The sequence below is a fragment of the Cibotium barometz genome, chromosome 11 (genome assembly GCF_041138505.1).
Source record: "Cibotium barometz isolate CiBa-2024 chromosome 11, ASM4113850v1, whole genome shotgun sequence".
Taxonomy (NCBI): domain Eukaryota; kingdom Viridiplantae; phylum Streptophyta; class Polypodiopsida; order Cyatheales; family Cibotiaceae; genus Cibotium; species Cibotium barometz.
In genome coordinates this window covers 25,960,753-25,979,064 of record NC_141056.1, presented here as the reverse complement: position 1 = coordinate 25,979,064, position 18,312 = coordinate 25,960,753, and the positions used below count along the sequence as shown (strand labels likewise).

At 45.1% G+C, this 18,312-nt stretch overlaps 1 long non-coding RNA gene across 1 annotated transcript; it reads right to left on the bottom strand.

The window, feature by feature from the left end:
* Window positions 1–6,423: 6,423 nt before the first annotated feature.
* Window positions 6,424–16,886, bottom strand: LOC147633964 (uncharacterized). The gene is made up of 4 exons (XR_015266951.1): window positions 16,754–16,886; window positions 7,507–8,420; window positions 6,797–7,407; window positions 6,424–6,632 (listed from the first exon to the last, which is right to left on the bottom strand). It is a non-coding gene; the product is annotated as an uncharacterized LOC147633964 (long non-coding RNA).
* Window positions 16,887–18,312: the final 1,426 nt, after the last annotated feature.

The following is an 18,312-nucleotide window of genomic DNA, read 5'->3' as shown; positions in this document are numbered from 1 at the left end:
TGATTGAGTTATCCACACAATGGCTTACAGTCTATAGGTAGACAAAAATGTATCCAAAACAATGTAGGAGACAGACTCCATCTTTCCATGTGTCAAAAAACAAGGCAGAAAAGATGGCAGGTGTAAGCTTAGAAAAAGACAAGGTAGAAAAGACGGCAGCTGTAAGCTTAGAAAAAGGAAGTAACATACCTTTCCCCATCCTGCTAAGAATTTTGTCTGCATGTCGAAAGCACGAAAAAATGCCACATGAAATGTCACGTAGGCTGTAACGCCTGTGACCAACGGCAGACCGGATGGCCATGTTCGGGGTTCAGTGGGAGAGGACGCCCATGCGGAGTCATGGGCGGCCAGGCTAGTGTGGACGGCAGGCCACACACTATATAGCCTGGGGGATGAGGGGCAATCCTCATTCTTCCTCTATGGCTGGGTGGTGAGCCAGAGGCCGTCCCCTCCTGTGGTAACGCCCGGCGTTATAGACGGCAAACCGGATGGCCATGTCTGGGGTTCAGTGGGAGAGGACGCCCATGCGGAGTCATGGGCGGCCAAGCTAGTGTGGACGGCAGGCCACACACTATATAGCCTGGGGGATGAGGGGCAATCCTCAAGCCGAGGGGGACGATGACCTCTTGGTAGACCACGACTTTGACTAGTACCTTACTGACCCTGCCGACATCCTCACGGAGACGGAGTGCTCTAGTGGGATGTTTAGATATGTTAACACGCAATTGACGACCTTACAGAGGGTCTAGGATGACGTTGTCACGATGCTGCAGGGCATCTCCACACGCCTAGACGTGTTGTCCGCTATTTCGACATCTTCTCCTCTTCCTCGTGATAGACGCTCGCCTGCGACACGCGTCAACGTAGCCTCACCCGTGGTCCCGGGAGGACAGGCCGCAGTGCCTGCGAGGTCGCCCGTAGAGGCAACCTTGGCATTACTTAAAGATTTTAAGTTGCCTAGTTTTGGCAGCGAGGAACGAGAGCGTAACAAGGATTCTGTTAATATGTTCTTAGCGAAATGGTCGGACATTCATGAGCTGCGTAAGCAGCCTAGTCATGTGCAGCCCTAGAGGCTAGTTTCTTATTGTCTGGCAAGGCATACAAGTGGTAGATGAGTCTTACCACTCGCCCTACCACTTGGACAGCTTTCGAAACAATGTTTCGAAAGGAGTTTTTGCTAGGCAATGAAGAAGAGAGAAGTTGGGATGCGTGGGACAAGTGTTCGATAGAACACAAGACCCTCACCCAGTACATCTCTGACTATACAGAGAGCTCATACTCAATTTGAAGGGAATCGATGCATTCCAAACATTGAGGGGCTTCAAACGAGGCATAACAAATGATTATCTTGAGTATGTAGAGCCCTTGCAGCCTAAGGACCTCTCTCAGGCCATCAAGTATGCGCAAATCTATGATGACATCAAGCACCGTGGTGTGTGAGATGGGGCAAGGAGATCAGTGGATTTAAAAAAAAAGGGGTCGGGGTTTAAAAGAAAGGGTTTCCGTAGTGAAAAAACAGGGGAGAGGACGGAGGGGAGTCAGGAGGTCGTTGGTCTAAAAAACCAAGACCCTTCAAGAAAAAACGAAGTTCTGAAACCCACAAAAAGGAGCAGTACTTGTTGCAAGCACAAAAGGAAAATCGTTGCTTCAACTGCAATGAAGTGGGGCACAACAAGGCTGATTGCCCAAAGTTAAAAGCAAGCACTAGTGGCAAGGCGCCTAAGAGCGATGGTAAATCCTCTAGGCAATTGCACACGGTGCAGACGCTACCTCTCAGTGCCGGAGAGTTCAGAGAGGTTACGGTGAGTCATGGTGACGAGCGTCACGCTTGTTCAGTGACACCAGCTATGTGGCAGCCTAGTGTTGGTCCGCATGACATGGTGCGCATGTATGGCACCATAGGTGGCCGTAGAGTCACTGTCTTTATAGACGATGGGGCTAGCCATAACTTTTTGAACCATTCATTGGTCAAGAAGTTGAAATTAAAAGAGACCGCAAGTGATCATGAGTATACCGTTGGTTTGGCCAATGGTTGTGATAAAAAGGTATGGAATTCCGTGGTCTTGGGAGTCCCTTTGATCATGCAGGACTATGAGGCCGTGCTTGACTTCCAGGTCATGCATTTGGCTAGAGCAGATGTTTACTTAGGCAGGGAGTGGCTGTATAGCCTTGGTCCTAGCCTAGTTCGGAGTTATTTACACAACACATTATAGTTTGAGTCTGGGGGTAATATCATCACCCTACAGGGGGAGACCGTAGTGTCCCCTTTTCACCACTTATATCATCGCTCAAGTTATGCCACGCGGTTCGCAGTGGCCAGGTAGCACAAGTATACGCTTGTTACCCTCTTGTAAATTTTGTTTCCGTAGTAGCTGAAACTGAAAGTAATGTTTGCGTAGACAAACATGAAAAACAAAGCCTTGGAAGAGACCCACTGTTTTCTGAAAACCCTGTTTGGCATGCATGTGATGATGAAACAACAAAGTCCAAGGCAAAAGAGACTCTAAAAACAAAGTACGTAGATGCTTTGAAAAGTTTATTGCAAGAATTTCAAGATCTTTCCTACAGAGCTTCCAGATGGTTTACCACCATCAAGGGAAGTAGACCATGGCATCGAAGTTATGCCTCGGTCCAAACCAATAAGCAAGCCTGCTGATAGGTTGAGCCACTCCGAGGCACAGGAGGTGGAAAAGCAGTTGACTGAATACTTAGAGAAAGGGTTTATTCGCCCTAGTTCGAGTCCTTGGGCATCACCGATTCTTCTGGTAAAGAAGAAAGACGGTTCTATGCGCATGTGCATAGATTATCGGGCTCTTAATCAAGTCACGATTAAGAATAAGTACCCTATGCCACGTATGGACGAGTTGTTTAATCAACTCTATGGGTCGAAATATTTCTCTAAGATAGACCTGAGATCTGGGTATCATCAGGTTAGAATTAAGGTTGAGGATATTGCGAAGACAGCATTCAGGACACGATTCGGTCACTTTGAGTTTTTGGTTATGCCGTTTGGGCTAACCAATGCTCCAGCGACTTTTATGACGCTGATGGACAGTGTTTTACGTCCATACTAAGGAAAATTCGTAGTAGTTTTCCTAGATGATATTCTTGTGTACAGCAAAACACGTAAAGAACACTTGGCACATTTGCGATTAGTGTTCCAGTTATTGCGACAACACAAGCTATTTGCGAAGGAGAGCAAATGTGAATTTTTTGAAAGAGAAATTCACTATTTGGACATCATTATATCCGCCCATGGTACGCGGATGGAACCTGAGAAAGTGGAAGCTATTCTCAAGTGGCTAGCCCCGAAAAATCTTGAAAAACTGCAGATTTTTCTTGGCATGTCGGGGTTTTACCGACAGTATGTTAAAGGACTACGCGAAGATCGCAGTCCCGTTAACGGATCAATTGCGCACAAAGACAAAGAATATTGTTGGGAGGGAGACCAACAAACTTAAGGTAGCCATAACAGCTGCACCTGTTTTGACTATAGTTGACCCTACTGAGCCGTTTGTCTTGGAGACAGACGCTAGTGGTGAGGCCATCGGAGCCGTGCTTTTGCAAAGGGGACGCCCTGTTGCATTTGAGAGCAAAAATTAGATAGGGCTCAGTGTAACTACTCGGCTTACGAGCGGGAGTTACTGGCCATCGTACATGCACTTAAAAAGTGGAGACACTATTTATATGGTGCCACTTTTGAAGTACGAACGGATCACGAAAGCTTGACATGGCTTTCGAGTCAAAACAAGTTGAAAGGTCGGAAAGCTCGGTGGGCGGAGCTCCTACAGGAGTTTGACCGTCAGATTCGCTACCAAAGGGGTAAATATAATGTTGTGGCGGATGCGCTTAGCCGCATGCCACAAATTAATGAGTTAAGCTTTACGGTTTTCAAGAATGAATTCTAGGAATCACTCCGTGGCTTGTGTGACATGATCCTGTCTTTACAGAGGTCTGGCACGTTGTACGCGTACGCACTTTGTCACAGCCGCGCCCACCTTCCTCGTCGGCACGTAATGCTAGTCTAGAGAGACTGGCCGTAGGTGCGGCGGGTAGCGAAGCGAGAGTTAGTCCGGAGAGGCTAGCCGAGTCTAGGGGTATAGTTTTGAGCCGGAGAGCTCAGACGTAGGCCCTTCATCACCTTTGTTTTCCGACACAGTTTCAAAGGATGATGCTAAACTTTGTCAGGGGGAGAAGTATGCTAACTACTCCATTGACGACGGGTACTTACTCTACAAGGGTAGGGTGTGTGTACCAACTATTGGTGACTTTCGAGCATGCATTCTTAGAGAAAGTCACGATAGTCCAAGTGCTGGTCATCCCGGGATACAAAAGACATATGCACTAGTCAAACGACAATTTTATTGGCCTAGTTTGTTCAAGGACGTCTAGACTTATGTGTTGCAATGCAATAAGTGTCAGGTCAATAAGCATGAAAGGCTAAAGGTTGGGGGCTTGCTCCATCCTTTAAGCATTCCTCAAGGGAAATGGGAAAGCATTTCCATGGATTTCATCACCGGTTTACCCACGACAAGTCGAGGGAATGACTCGGTCTAGGTGGTGGTGGATAGGTTAACCAAGATGGCAAAATTTATTGCCACCAAGAAAATGGTAAAAATGCCAGAGTTGGCAAAACTCTTTATTGAACATCTCTACAAGCTATATGGCTTGCCCGCAGATATAGTGTCGGATAGAGATAGAAAGTTCAACAGTCATTTTTGGAGGGAAGTCTTCAAAAAGTTGGATACTACTCTGAGTATGAGTACGGCAGATCATCCGGAGTCTGATGGTCAAACTAAAAGAGTTAACCAAATTCTAGAGGATATGTTGCGTTCTTATGTTAGTAAGAAGCAATCTAATTGGGAAGAGTACTTGCCCTTATTGGAGTTTGCCTGTAACAACTCCAAACACTCAGCGAGACTGGATTTACACCATTCATGTTAATGTATGGATTCCAACCGAGATCTCCAATGGCTGTAGGCCTAGAAAAGGAAAAGATTCAATCTGTCAAGGATTTCCTTGAAGATATGAATGATATGCTCAGAGCCGCACGTGAGCATTCGTAGCGCTCAGGATCGCGTTAAAACTTATGCGGATAAAGGACGTAGAAAGGTGACCTTTGCAGAAGGTGACTTTGTATTCCTCAAGGTTTCTGCGCAGTCAGAAACCATGAAAACGGGAAAGTGTAATAAACTTTCTCCGAGATATTGTTGTCCTTTTAAAATCCTTAAGAAGATTGGGGACGTAGCATATAAACTTGAGTTACCGGAGAGTTCTCAAGTCCATCCTGTCTTCCATGTCAGTAAACTGAAGAAATCAGTTCACGGGTTAGAGAACGCAGTTTCTCCAGAGATTTTGGTGGACTTGATAGAGCCACCAAAGATACCACATGAACCTGAAAAGATTCTAGGATATCGTGACAGACAAACCCGACACAAAGTGTACCAGGAGGTACTTGTTAAATGGACAGATAAAGATGAGGAGGTAGCTACCTGGGAACGTCGTAGTGCAATTTCCAATAGGTTTTCCCAGTTTGTTTTCGAGGACGAAAACTCTTCTTAAGGGGGGGTAATGTCACGTAGGCTGTAACGCTTGTGATGACCGATGGCAGACCGGATGGCCATGTCCGGGGTTCAGTGGGAGAGGACGTCCATGCGGAGTCATGGGCGGCCAGGCTAGTGTGGACGGCAGGCCACACACTATATAGCCTGGGGGATGAGGGGCAATCCTCATTCTTCCTCTATCGCTGGGTGGTGAGCCAGAGGCCGTCCCCTCCTGTGGTAACGCCCGTAGCGGCGTTACAGACGGCAGACCGGATGGCCATGTTCGGGGTTCAGTGGGAGAGGACGCCCATGCGGAGTCATGGGCAGCCAGGCTAGTGTGGACGGCAGACCACACACTATATAGCCTGGGGGATGAGGGGCAATCCTCATTCTTTCTCTATGGCTGGGTGGTCAGCCAAAGGCCGTCCCCTCCTGTGGTAACGCCCGTAGCGGCGTTACAGACGGCAGACCGGATGGCCATGTCCGGGGTTTAGTGGGAGAGGACGTCCATGCGGAGTCATGGGTGGCCAGGCTAGTGTGGACGGCAGGCCACACACTATATAGCCTAGGGGATGAGGGGCAATCCTCATTCTTCCTCTATGGCTGGGTGGTGAGCCAGAGGCCGTCCCCTCCTGTGGTAATGCCCGTAGCAGCGTTACATATATCTAACATGAAATTTAGAGGTCAGAAAAACTCATAAACTAGAGAGGAATTAATAAAAGCATAAGCGAGAATACAACTCAACTTCAAGGTCAAGCCAACATGAAAAAGCCTTTAGTGAGAATGAGTGAAATGCATGGCAAATCAAACCACATATGTAGAAGTGAATCAAGCTGCCAAGTTGTAAGCCAAGATGTGGTGTAGGATTAGCAAGTGTCATTACAACGGGAAGTAATATTTTCTCCAAGATGAAACATGTAGTGCCCATCTTTGTCATCTTCACACCAAGGAGGGGATTGAGCCCTAGGCAACTCCGTTCACATAGGCATTCAGAGGAGCAGGACTGGACCTTGCTCGAGCAAAAGTGCCCCCTTCATCATGCCTTTCATGCTCCGTAAAATGATGCCCACTATTGGCAATAGGCTCGGCCTACACAAACCATCCAACGTCCATGTTCCACCATCATAAACATACTCTTTTATAATGAGACCCTTAACCATGAACAAATCAATACCAGCATATTTAATGTTGATTAAAACAAGCCATCGAGAGACATGCCTACTATTGATCTATAGCAACAAACCAAATCCCACCTTCTTCATCAACATGGGGCATTCAAAGATCTGTCTTAGGACCAAAATGGTGCCCAAAAGTACTCATGTGATCACTATAGCACAATCAAAATCCATTGTCTATAATTTGCCTCTTCGTTGGGCTTGGCTAGCGTGGCTTGTGTTTGTTGGAATGTCAGATGCATTGGCATGGCCTGATGCTGGAGGTTCCCACCAACATATCCAATCTAATCAGGAAAATGAATTGTTGAGAATTTTACAAAAAAATTTGAAAACTGCAAATTACAAGGTTCAAATACGCACAAAAAGAAGTCGCAGTTGTTGGATGAACATCGATAAAAGCATCTCCCACAGTTCCTTTCTTTCTGTGCTGTAAGCAAGGAGCATACTTGCTGACAGTGGCACATCACTGAGCCTTTACATACTAATGATTGCATCACAGTTATACATACTATTAAAAAAATTCAAAGAGAAAAACATTTACTAGAAGCTATTCAAAGGTTGAAAAATCTTCCATGATTTTACCTGTTGGATTAGGTGCTGATCTTCGATCTTATGAGAGGTCCCTTTTTGGTCAAGCTTAGAGCTGTTTTGCCCAATGTTAGCACCTCTATTTCCAACATGCCCTCCCCCTGCAAGACCATGCAAGCCTCAGTCATGCTGCAATAAATATTGTCAAAAGATCATACATGTTGATGAGGTCAATTTGTGAATGTGATGACTTGACTAACCCTGTATCCCAGTTTCACATAGTTCAATTAGCTCCTTTAGGATGGAGTCACCACCTTCGACACAACCTGCATGCAAAACATGAGTTAACAAACACGTCACACATCTAAAATGTTACAGGAGTTGAATAACACATACAAGGTTATTTTTCCAAAAACCTCTCTTCTAGGTGCAAATGATTCTTGAATGGTTCTGGTCTTATTATACAGCTAAACCTTCAATACACTACTTTTCAGCGGGTTTCTGGCCATCAAAATTTTTTTTAAGAATGTAACTTTATCAGTACATCCGTAAAGTTCTTTGTGTGATCCATTTTCCACCAATAACATGGGCCCAAATGTTGAATGGGTTTCATGGCATGTAGCATAATAATCTAGACGTGGATATTGTCCTTATTACATATTAATAAAGCCTCTAAACATGGAAGGCAGATCTGGGCACAAGGCAACTCCTTTGAGGCTTGGCAAGTAGAAGGGAATGGGCTGCCTGGCTTCCTCATTCCCCAAACCAGATTGGTTGGCTACAATGCAGCCCAACCAGCGAGGTCGGTTGGCCAGCCCCCTCTGCTACTCATTCTCACTCTTATTCAACATAGGCCCCTTACTCTCAATGGGTCTTGCTCGTAGACCACCTATGAAAGCCCTTGGATCCCTCCTCTTAAACCTAGGAGTTGAAGGCATGCTGACTTTGGTCAAGCCAGACTGCTCCTCCTTGTGGTACACACAAGACATGATGTATTAAAGAAAAAAACACAACAAAAGGACCCTAGTAGAGAGGGTTTTTACCTTTGAATGATGAGTAGGATCATGTTGCAACCGACTGAACCACTCTCATGCTACCATTGCCAGGAAACTCAACATGATCTCCGTCTACCTTTGTCCATGCCCATAGCCGTAATTTGGTGCTTTGAACTCCTCTATTCTAAGAAATGGCGGCAACCGCCGGACGAAGGAAATGTTTAGTGTCACGTAGGCTGTAATGCCTGTGACCGACGGCAGACCGGATGGCCATATCCGGGGTTCAGTTGGAGAGGACGCCCATGCGGAGTCATGGGCGGCCAGGCTAGTGTGGATGGCAGGCCACACACTATATAGCCTGGGGGATGAGGGGCAATCCTCATTCTTCCTCTATGGCTGGGTGGTGAGCCAGAGGCCGTCCCCTCTTGTGGTAATGCCCGTAGCGACGTTACGGATATGTAACACTGGTATCAGAGCGTGGTTCGAGGGAATCGTGAGAGTCCGCGCGTGAACGGGGGACCGGAGCTCTCGATGGTTTTCATCCACAATCTCCTTATCCTTATCTCGAATGGAGGGTGAGGAGGGAGGCAGCCATGGAAGAATGGAAGGGAAGAACTCTCTCTCTCTCTCTCTCTCCCCGTCACACACAGCATATTGGAGGTAAGCTTCTCGTTTGTTTTTCTGCGTTGAAGCTTATCTGCGAATAAATTTTCGTTTCGAAATCGTTGAAGCTTAAATCGTAGAGCTTTTCTGGAAAACAATTGTGTGTGGGGGGGGGCAACACCAGCCCCAATGTCTGCGAACGAAGTGGTTTCGAAGTCGCTCTATACTGTGTGTGGGGGAGGTTGGGGGGGGCGAGTGCAGCCCCACGCTTTGAAGACGAAGCTCCGTCTCTAAGGTGTTTTGAAGGGGGTGAACAGTCTTTTGAAGGGGGTGAACAGTCAGCAACCAGCCAAGTCAGGCGACTTGCTTAGCAGCGCAAGCATTGTTGAGGGGGGCCGAAAACCAGCCCAAACGAAGACAAGACCTGCTTAGCTGAAGCGAACGCCACGTTGAAGAGCCTGTGGGGGGGCGAAGAGCAGCCCCCAGCGAACAGGTGGCGGCCGGCCTAGGCGGCCAGCCAGGCCAGCCAGGCGGCCAGCCCCACGGCGGCCAGCTGAGGCGGCCGGCCAGCCGGCCAGGCCAGCCTTAGGCGCCCAGCGGGCGGCCAGCCAAAGGCCAGGCGGGCGGCCAGCAGAACGGGCGGCCAGGCGGCCATCAACGACCACCAGCGACAGCAGCAGAAAAAAAGAATAAAAAAAATAATATTTTATTTGTTCATTTTTTAAATTAAAAATGAAGCAGGCGGCCGACCAGCGGCGGGCGGCCATGCCAAACGGCGGTGGCCAGGCTTCCCACGGGCGGGCGGCCATGCCCGAAGCGGCGAGGGCCGGCCCGGCTCGTTATTTTATTTTATTTTATTTTATTTTTTTTTAAAAAAAACACAAAACAACGGCACACCCCCCGAAACAAATCCACACGACCGTCGTGTCGTATGGTCGTAGTGCCTGTTTTCCACGAAAGAGACCCACCGCACACGACCGTAGAGTCGCGTGCTAAGAGAGAGACAAATCCCACGGCCATAGTGCCGAGTCCTTCGAGACAAAGCCGTTCTGTGTCCGTTGTGCCTAGTGAACACGTCTATGACCGTAGCCCGCGAGAATATGCGCAATGCCTGCATCCTCCAATGTTTGGTACCAGTTGTGGACGCATTGGTAGAGTCCAACCCAATCGTGTCGTAGTGTACGTATACCCTCATGTCTGATTCGTGCCGTAGTGCACATGCTTTGCATTCATGGTGTAGTAGACGAATATATGTGCCGTAGCACACTAACCCCCCACCAACACTTGGAGTTATATCTTTGGGAGAAGTGTGGCACAGTCGTGCCGTAGTGCACCCTGGCCATTTGTGGCATAACGCACTTGCTCGTGCGGTGCACGTACGTCTAAGGGTGCCGTAGCGTGCCCATGTCTGCTGAACCATTGACAGTCTTGCACACACAAGTCATGTCATGGCGTGCACATGTTGGTGTCACGTCGTAAGTGCACTCATACCCACATTGTGCCGTAGTGCACTAGATTTTTTTTTAAGGTGGCAAGAGGGAAATCGATGGTAATGTTCTCGCGTAGTTCGAGAAGTATTCGTTGACAATACATAAATACATGATATAAATTCTCTCTGTTAGTGGTTTAACCATGTGGTTTATCACAAAGTAATATGAGAGCAGATCAGACACATTGTTCTTGTTGAAAGTCCACAAGAAGAAGTTCGTGACTCCAATGTGCTTAGACCCAATGAAAAATGTCTACTTGGATGTGGTCCATTGTGACGAACAAATGTAGTCCGTAGAGACACTTTTGCAAGCGCAGTCTTGCCATGGTCATGACTTCTAAAATTGGTCAATGGCATTTAAGATAGCTGGGATTGAGGTCGCGTTTGTAGTAGCCTTGATCACATGACCCATTAGCAACGTACTCTCTAGACATGACTAGTGTTAGACTCTGGGAGCGTAGCCTCGCCAGATTTCATTTTCCACTTTTGCGAGCGTCGTCTTGCTAGAGTTAAAGTTTTGTTCGGACAAATTTGTGTTTGTTTTGTAGTGACAAACAAATCTGAAGGGGTATAGTCTTGAGATGTAATGCTCAATGCCCTTATACAATTTGATCGAAGAGAACTGTTCTTAAACTTACTAGCATGGTTTTCTCTTCTTTTTATTGCCATGCGTTGACATCCCACTGCTCGAGAGTTTGTGGTGATCTTTCGAGGGGGGAAAGAGCTTTTTTATATGTCACATCAATTGGTTTGGTGGTAATTTGATGGTATGGGACATCCAATTCTCACGGAATCGATTGTAGTCTTGGTGGAATGGGACGCCAAGGCTTGTGCATGTAACTTGACTCTTTGGCAGGTCTGTATGTACACTTGTCCGTAGTGATAAAGTGTGCAAGATAAAATGTGAACTTTGAAAATTACCAAATATAGCCATAAGTTGGGATAAAACCATGATGGTAGCAAGACCATGATGGTGTGCTAGTGCTAACAGAGTGATTTAGTTCCGGAGTGATCTAAATCTAGAGGTTAGCAGTAAGACTAGTTTGGTTGGACAATTTCATGCATGGGGGATGCCCTATAGCATTTTGCAAGTGTAGTCTTGCCTATGTTCAACATAAGTGTGCGATTGTGAGCACATTTTAGTTGCTACCATATGAATTTGGGAAATATATTACTTTCCTACATAAGCAATTGTAATATTGCATGACAGGCTATTTTGCTTACAAAGTTCATGTGCGTGTAAACCCTATAAGTCGTATGACCCCTGGGAAATGAGTGGAGCATTTCTAGGATTTAATAAGGTTTTACATGGCATTAGTGAGTAGTATCTCACTCCAGATGAGCCTGGTTGTTGTTAGTATCGGATCCGACATATGTAGTGTACATAAAATCGGGCTAAGTTAGGATAGGAGGCTAAGCCGGAGAGCTTAGCGGTAAATCCTACTGTATCTGGTGAGTTTTGCCTTAACCGGAGTGTTAAGAAGTAAACTCAAAGTCTGGGGTTGAACCGGAGTGTTCGGAGGCAGACATATCTTTTGTTGAATCGGAGAATTTAGCAAAAGATGAGCTTGGGGTGAACCATGGTACCCAGGAAAAAAGCTCTTCACACTAAAATAGTGCACAATAATTTTAGGGTGATAAAAATCCATCGAAAGGAATGTTTTACAACTTTCCATAGATGAGAATAGACCATGTACTTTACGGAGTTAAAGTACATAGGTGGTGACTTCGGCGCCACATTTTTTGTAGGAAGTCACCAGTGGTGTGGTTAGGTCAGCCGAGACTCCACAAGACCTATGCACTAGTTTTTAAGTTGACCTCTATGATAAGGACGTCCAAAAATTCGTGTTCAAATACCAGAAATTGTACTGCAATGTGCAATGGAGGGGTCAATTTGTGTAGTCATTTCTTAGCAGCAAGTGACTTAAGCATCTTGTTATAGATGGTTGTATATGGTACTCCCACTCGGGGGAGGTACGCCATTGGGTACGGAGTTACTCACAAACTAGTATGGAGCTACTAGTGTGATGATAGTGGGTACGTAGTTACTCACTACTAATTCATAGCTGCTAATAAAATTAAGATCCTCGAGTGAAAAATACTCTAGATCAACATTTTAAATTACCGAACCACAATCCATGAGTATCGAGGTACTCATAAATATGTTGACGTTGCTCAAATCGGAAACCGATTTGTTCGATGGTATGAATAAGCAAGGAGAGTGGAGTAACTTAAAAGTTACACATCACTAGTCCTAGTGAGTTGTCGAGGTCATCCGTAGTTTGATGATCCCCTCTACCTATCAGATAACATTCAATTTTGCAAGCCCAGGCATTTAATCCGTAGTGATTATGAGTTGGGTGTGAGATATGGTTATGAAGTTCTTACAAGAGTACTCATTTATTTGCTTGTCATTGGTTATAGCTTGGTAGACATTGCCACCTGTGATGGGTAGGTAGCTTTGTCGCTATGATGAGGAGGCAGCAAATAATGTTCTCATAGTTATACTTCATACCAACACCAAACAGGGATAGGATGATATTCCTAAGTTCATCATCACGAAGTACTGTGATGTTTGCATTTATATTGAATGTATGATGTAATGAGACATTGGGCTTGTGTAATTACCATCAATTATCTAGCAACCTATGGCTTCGCAGCAAGCTCAGTCATTATCTGTGGATTGATAATGTGGTTATTAGTAGTTTGGAATTTTTTTGATAGATGGTACAACCCACCCAAATGATTCATAAGTGTGTAACCGCTTATGAAGGGTAATAATATGCAACAATGAAGCACTTTGTTACAAGTGTGAAACCACTGATCTGTTGCAAAGCAGTTTATCAATAGTACCACCATATGTGCGTAGACACTATATCACATCTTCGTTGCAAGATGATTAGTTTCTTGGAAGGACTCAAGAATATAACATATGATATTAAACATGGTCTAGATTTGTTCTTGGACCTATGACACTAGCGCGTAGTCCGCTTGAGAGTACAGTTTTTGAGGAAAAAAACCTTTCTTGAGGAAAAGGAGGGATATCCTCAAATATCACATAAACTCGAATAGTTGTGTGAGTCCAGACAATACTTGAAGGGATATGTCTGGTAATAGCAACAAAGAGTTGTAAGTGAATGGATGTAATTCCAGACACCCGTAGTGGTGCAAGAATCTTTATCAAACATCTCCACATACTACATGATTTGCCCGCAGATGTAGTATGGCATAAGAGATAGGAAGTTTGATTGTTATATTTGAAGGGAAATCTTCAAAAAACTTACATTTACTCTGAGTTAGAGTGGAGTTTAACCATCCGTAGATTGATGGTAGTTAAAAACTCAACAAGATTCTAGAGCATATGCTTGTGCAATGATGTTACTCTAAGAGAGAAAGTATCTCTCAACTTTGGAACTGATCCTTGTGATGCATGATTAGATTGGCCGTAGAGCTTTCCAAGGAGAAGTTTTAACAAGTTGGTGATGCAACATGGTAGCGTAGTCTACAAATATCTAGTAGTATAGTCTAAGAACTTACGCTACTAAAATGCTCTCCAGTACATTAGCTTCTGTGCTAATGACATGATGCAAAATAAGGCATGAAATTTGCCTTAAGTTTTTGGTTGAAATACCAAATCGGCTTGTGTGAGCATGATCCTGTCTTTACAGAGGTCTGGCGTGCTGTATGCGTACGCACTTTGTCACAGCCGCGCCCACCTTCCTCGCCGGCACGTAATGCTAGTCCGGAGAGACTGGCCGTAGGTGCGGCGGGTAGCGAGGCGAGAGTTAGTCCGGAGAGGCTAGCCGAGCCTTCGGGGTATAGTTTTGATAGTCCAAGTGCGGGTCATCCTGGGATTCATAAGACCTATGCACTAGTAAAAAGACAGTTTTATTAATCTAGTTTGTTTAAGAACGTCCAGACTTACGTGCTGAAATGCAGTAAGTGCCAGGTCAATAAACATGAACGCCTTAAGGTGGAGGACTACTCCATCCGCTGGAGATTCCTCAAGGGAAATGGGAAAGCATTTCCATAGATTTCATTACCGGTTTACCCAAGACGAGTCGACGGAATGACTCAATGTGGGTAGTAGTGGACAACTAAACTGGCAAAGTTTATTACCACGAAGAAAACTGTAAAAACGCCAGAGTTGGCAAAACTCTTTATTGAACATCTCTACAAGCTATATGGCCTGCCCGCAGATATAGTGTCAAATAGAGATAGAAAGTTCAACAGTCATTTTTGGAGGAAAATCTTCAAGAAGTTGGATACTACTCTGAGTATGAGTACGGTAGATCATCCGTAGTCTGATGGTCAAACAGAAAGGGTTAATCAAATACTCGAGGATATGTTGCGTTCTTATGTCAGTAAGAAGCAATCTAATTGGGAAGAGTATTTGCCCTTATTGGAGTTTGCCTATAACAGCTCCAAACACTCAGCGACGACTGGATTTACACCATTTATGTTAATGTATGGATTCCAGCCGAGATCTCCGATGGCTGTAGGCCTAGAAAAGGAGAAGATTCAATCTGTCAAGGATTCCCTTGAAGATATGAATGATATGCTCAAAGCTGCACGCGAGAGCATCAGTAGCGCACAGGATCGCGCTAAAACATTTGCCGATAAAGGATGCAGACAAGTGACCTTTGCAGAAGGTGACTTTGTATTTTTAAAGGTTCCTGCGCAGTCAGCAACCATGAAAACGGGAAAGTGTGATAAACTTTCTCCTAGATATTGCGGTCCTTTTAAAATCCTTAAGAAGATTGGGGACGTAGCCTACAAACTTGAGTTACCGGAGAGTTCTCAAGTTCATCCTGTCTTCCATGTTAGTAAACTGAAGAAATCAGTTCACGGGTTAGAGAACGTAGTTTCTCTAGATATTTTGGTGGAATTGATCACTCCACCAAAGATACCACATGAACCAGAAAGGATTCTTGGGTATCGAGACAGACAAACCCAACATAAAGTGTACCAGGAGGTACTTGTTAAATGGACAGATAGGGATGAGGAAGTGGCAACCTGGGAACGCCGTAGTGCAATTTCCAAAAGGTTTCTCCAGTTTGTTTTCGAGGACGAAAACTCTTCTTAAGGGGGGGGTAATGTCACGTAGGCTGTAATGCCTGTGACCGACGGCAGACCGGATGGCCATATCCGGGGTTCAGTGGGAGAGGACGCCCATGCGGAGTCATGGGCGGCCAGGCTAGTGTGGACGGCAGGCCACACACTATATAGCCTGGGGGATGAGGGGCAATCCTCATTCTTCCTCTATGGCTGGGTGGTGAGCCAGAGGCCGTCCCCTCTTGTGGTAATGCCCGTAGCGGCGTTACGGATATGTAACATTTAGTTTTTTTTAATGCCAGGTACTATTTTAAAAAAATGGGGAAAAAAACTAATGGATTCTCTAATTATTTTTCCTGCTAAAAACATGAAGGGATGTCGACCCTGGATCATCCATCTTGGTGTCTATAGATGAAGCTTTTGGTTGCCTACGTGTCTCTCACTGCATATCCTCTTGAGTCCCACAGCAATGCACATTCCCCTCACTATGTGGCACGTGCCTTTGAACGAAGCCAACTGATGGGATCTAGGGCAGAGGAGCGAGGCGTTCCTATCGTGGTGGGGATTTGGGCTACCCATCTGAAAAAAGTAAACTTGATGAGACGAGTAAACTAGGGCACCAATGGAAACGGGGGCTAACGAGCTGATATGGTGGGAGATACACTGATGTGGGGATGTGTCCAACGATGATATGGGCATTAATGAGTTGTTTGAAGCACAAGGACTGTCGGCTGTACCAAAGGGGCTGTCGACTGCTGCTGCTGCTGCAAGACGGGTGCTGTTGGTTGCACACAAGGGAGTCGGCTGTACCAGAGGTGTGTCGGCTGAACCAGGTTGGAGGCGACACTACAGGCGCATCATCATATAGGGCATTTATGACCAGTCGGCTAGCCGACCTCGGCCAGCACTCCTATGGTCCAAAGGGCCTATAAATAGGCACAAGTGCTCCTTGTTGTGGGCCTATCTTGGCATCTCCTATGTCAGTGTGCTTAAGATTCCTAGTTTTGACAGTGGGTTGGTGATTGGGGAGCATTTTCTATCTGCTAAACGATGGAATTTGCTGCTCTTATTTAAGCAAAATCCGGACCTAACTGTTGTGTCAGCTCCATTGGATGTATGTATGCAGGGCAAGTATGCATCTATCTACATGTATGAAAGGGCATATGCATGCATGTATGTAGTATGACTTTGTATGTACTGGCATGTGCGTGCATGCATGCATATAGTATGTATGTTTGTCTATGTATTTACGCATGTGTGCACGCATGCATATCCGTATGTATGTATGTATGCATGCATGCTCTAAGAGCACACAACTGTAACCATTGGAAACAAGCGCTTGCTTCACCTAAAGAAGTATCTTACCTGTGCGAGAGTCTCGGAGACTGCCATGTGCCATGTACTCATAGACAAGCATTTGATCCCCTTCTGACCAAACTGAGACAAGATTCTTGTGATGTACACGCGAGTGTGGTGAGAGTTGCACGTTTCCCATGCGAACCTATATCACCCTCAAATTTTGGGATAGTTTTCCAATAAGAAATTGAATGAATCGCACTCGGATCTTTAGCCTGTTTCTGCGTGTTCTCTTCCCTAGCCATGCATCACTATGCTTATACCAACAAAAAACAACCATTATTATCAAATCCTGATCATATCTAAGATACATATTAAAAACAAAGTTTACCTTGGGGGGGCATGGTTTGCAGCCTTTTGGTGCAAGGAAAGATGCCACAGAAGGGTAAGGGACAGATTCCAAAAAGGTAAACTTTAATTGATAACCATGCTTATATGTTGCTCTTGCCTACTAAGAATAGAGAAGAACAGTAGTAAAGGGGGCTGTTGTGCTATTCTCATAAACAAAACCACGAGTGAAGGCAATCGAAAGCTCATGATTGATGGGCTCTCGGTGGTACACCTTATAATGCTAGAGACAACAAAACCCTGACCAATCACATCCCAAAAGTATGCATGTCCCATACCATGCACTCCAAGTCACGTAGACTCCTGATGCGACTAGCAAATGGGCTATCCAATCACTGGTTGGGAGGCCCCTCTCCCAAAGTGTCTCACAGAGACTTAACTTTGATCATCTCAAAATGTTATAAGCACTAGTACCAGGCTAAGTTCGATGAGCCCTTCTCAACCCTTATGTGATCCTATGGACTCATAGAGGAAGTCTTACGGATCTTATGATCTCATTAGATCTCATTAGATCTCTAAAAAGATTTTATGAAATTATATGAGATCTTAAGAAAGATCATGAACTCATGTATATGGTATTATGAGATCTTAAGAGGTTTTACAGCTACCCTTTGAAAGCTATGTAGGTAAATTCTATCAAAACACTCACTCTTTCTCACCATTCCCATGCAAAATGTTCTTTCCCATTGTTTCGCAATATCAACACAAATCTTTTGTCCTATTTGTATATATTTTAACTTAGTGCAAGCTTAATATGGTTTCCCAATTTTGTTTTCAATTAATTAATTTGAAGTGGTGAGAGGTAACCTTAGAGATCCTTAGAGATGAAATCTTGACGTGTGGATGACTGGAGGTTCGAAGCTCTAGAGGTTTTTGTATTCCGGAGAGTTCGGAGAGAGGCTTTATATACGCTATGTGTAGTATTTTCTCGTTGGGCAATGACCTAGTGAAAGAGAGAGAAAGGCTATTGTATACGTTGTTTTTTTTTTAATTTACATTCTAAGAGACGTTTAACACAGAGTGAGAAAAAGAGATGGACATGAACACACTAAGAGGGGGAGAGAGGGAGATGTTTTAGCTAAGGTGTAAAACCTTACTATAATCATTAATTAGTGCTGCGACACATTAGAGGGAGATAATAATCTAAGATTTTGGATTACGTAGGAGAGGGAGAGAGAGAGAACATCTATCTGTTTGATAAGGAGAGAGAAAACCTTAGT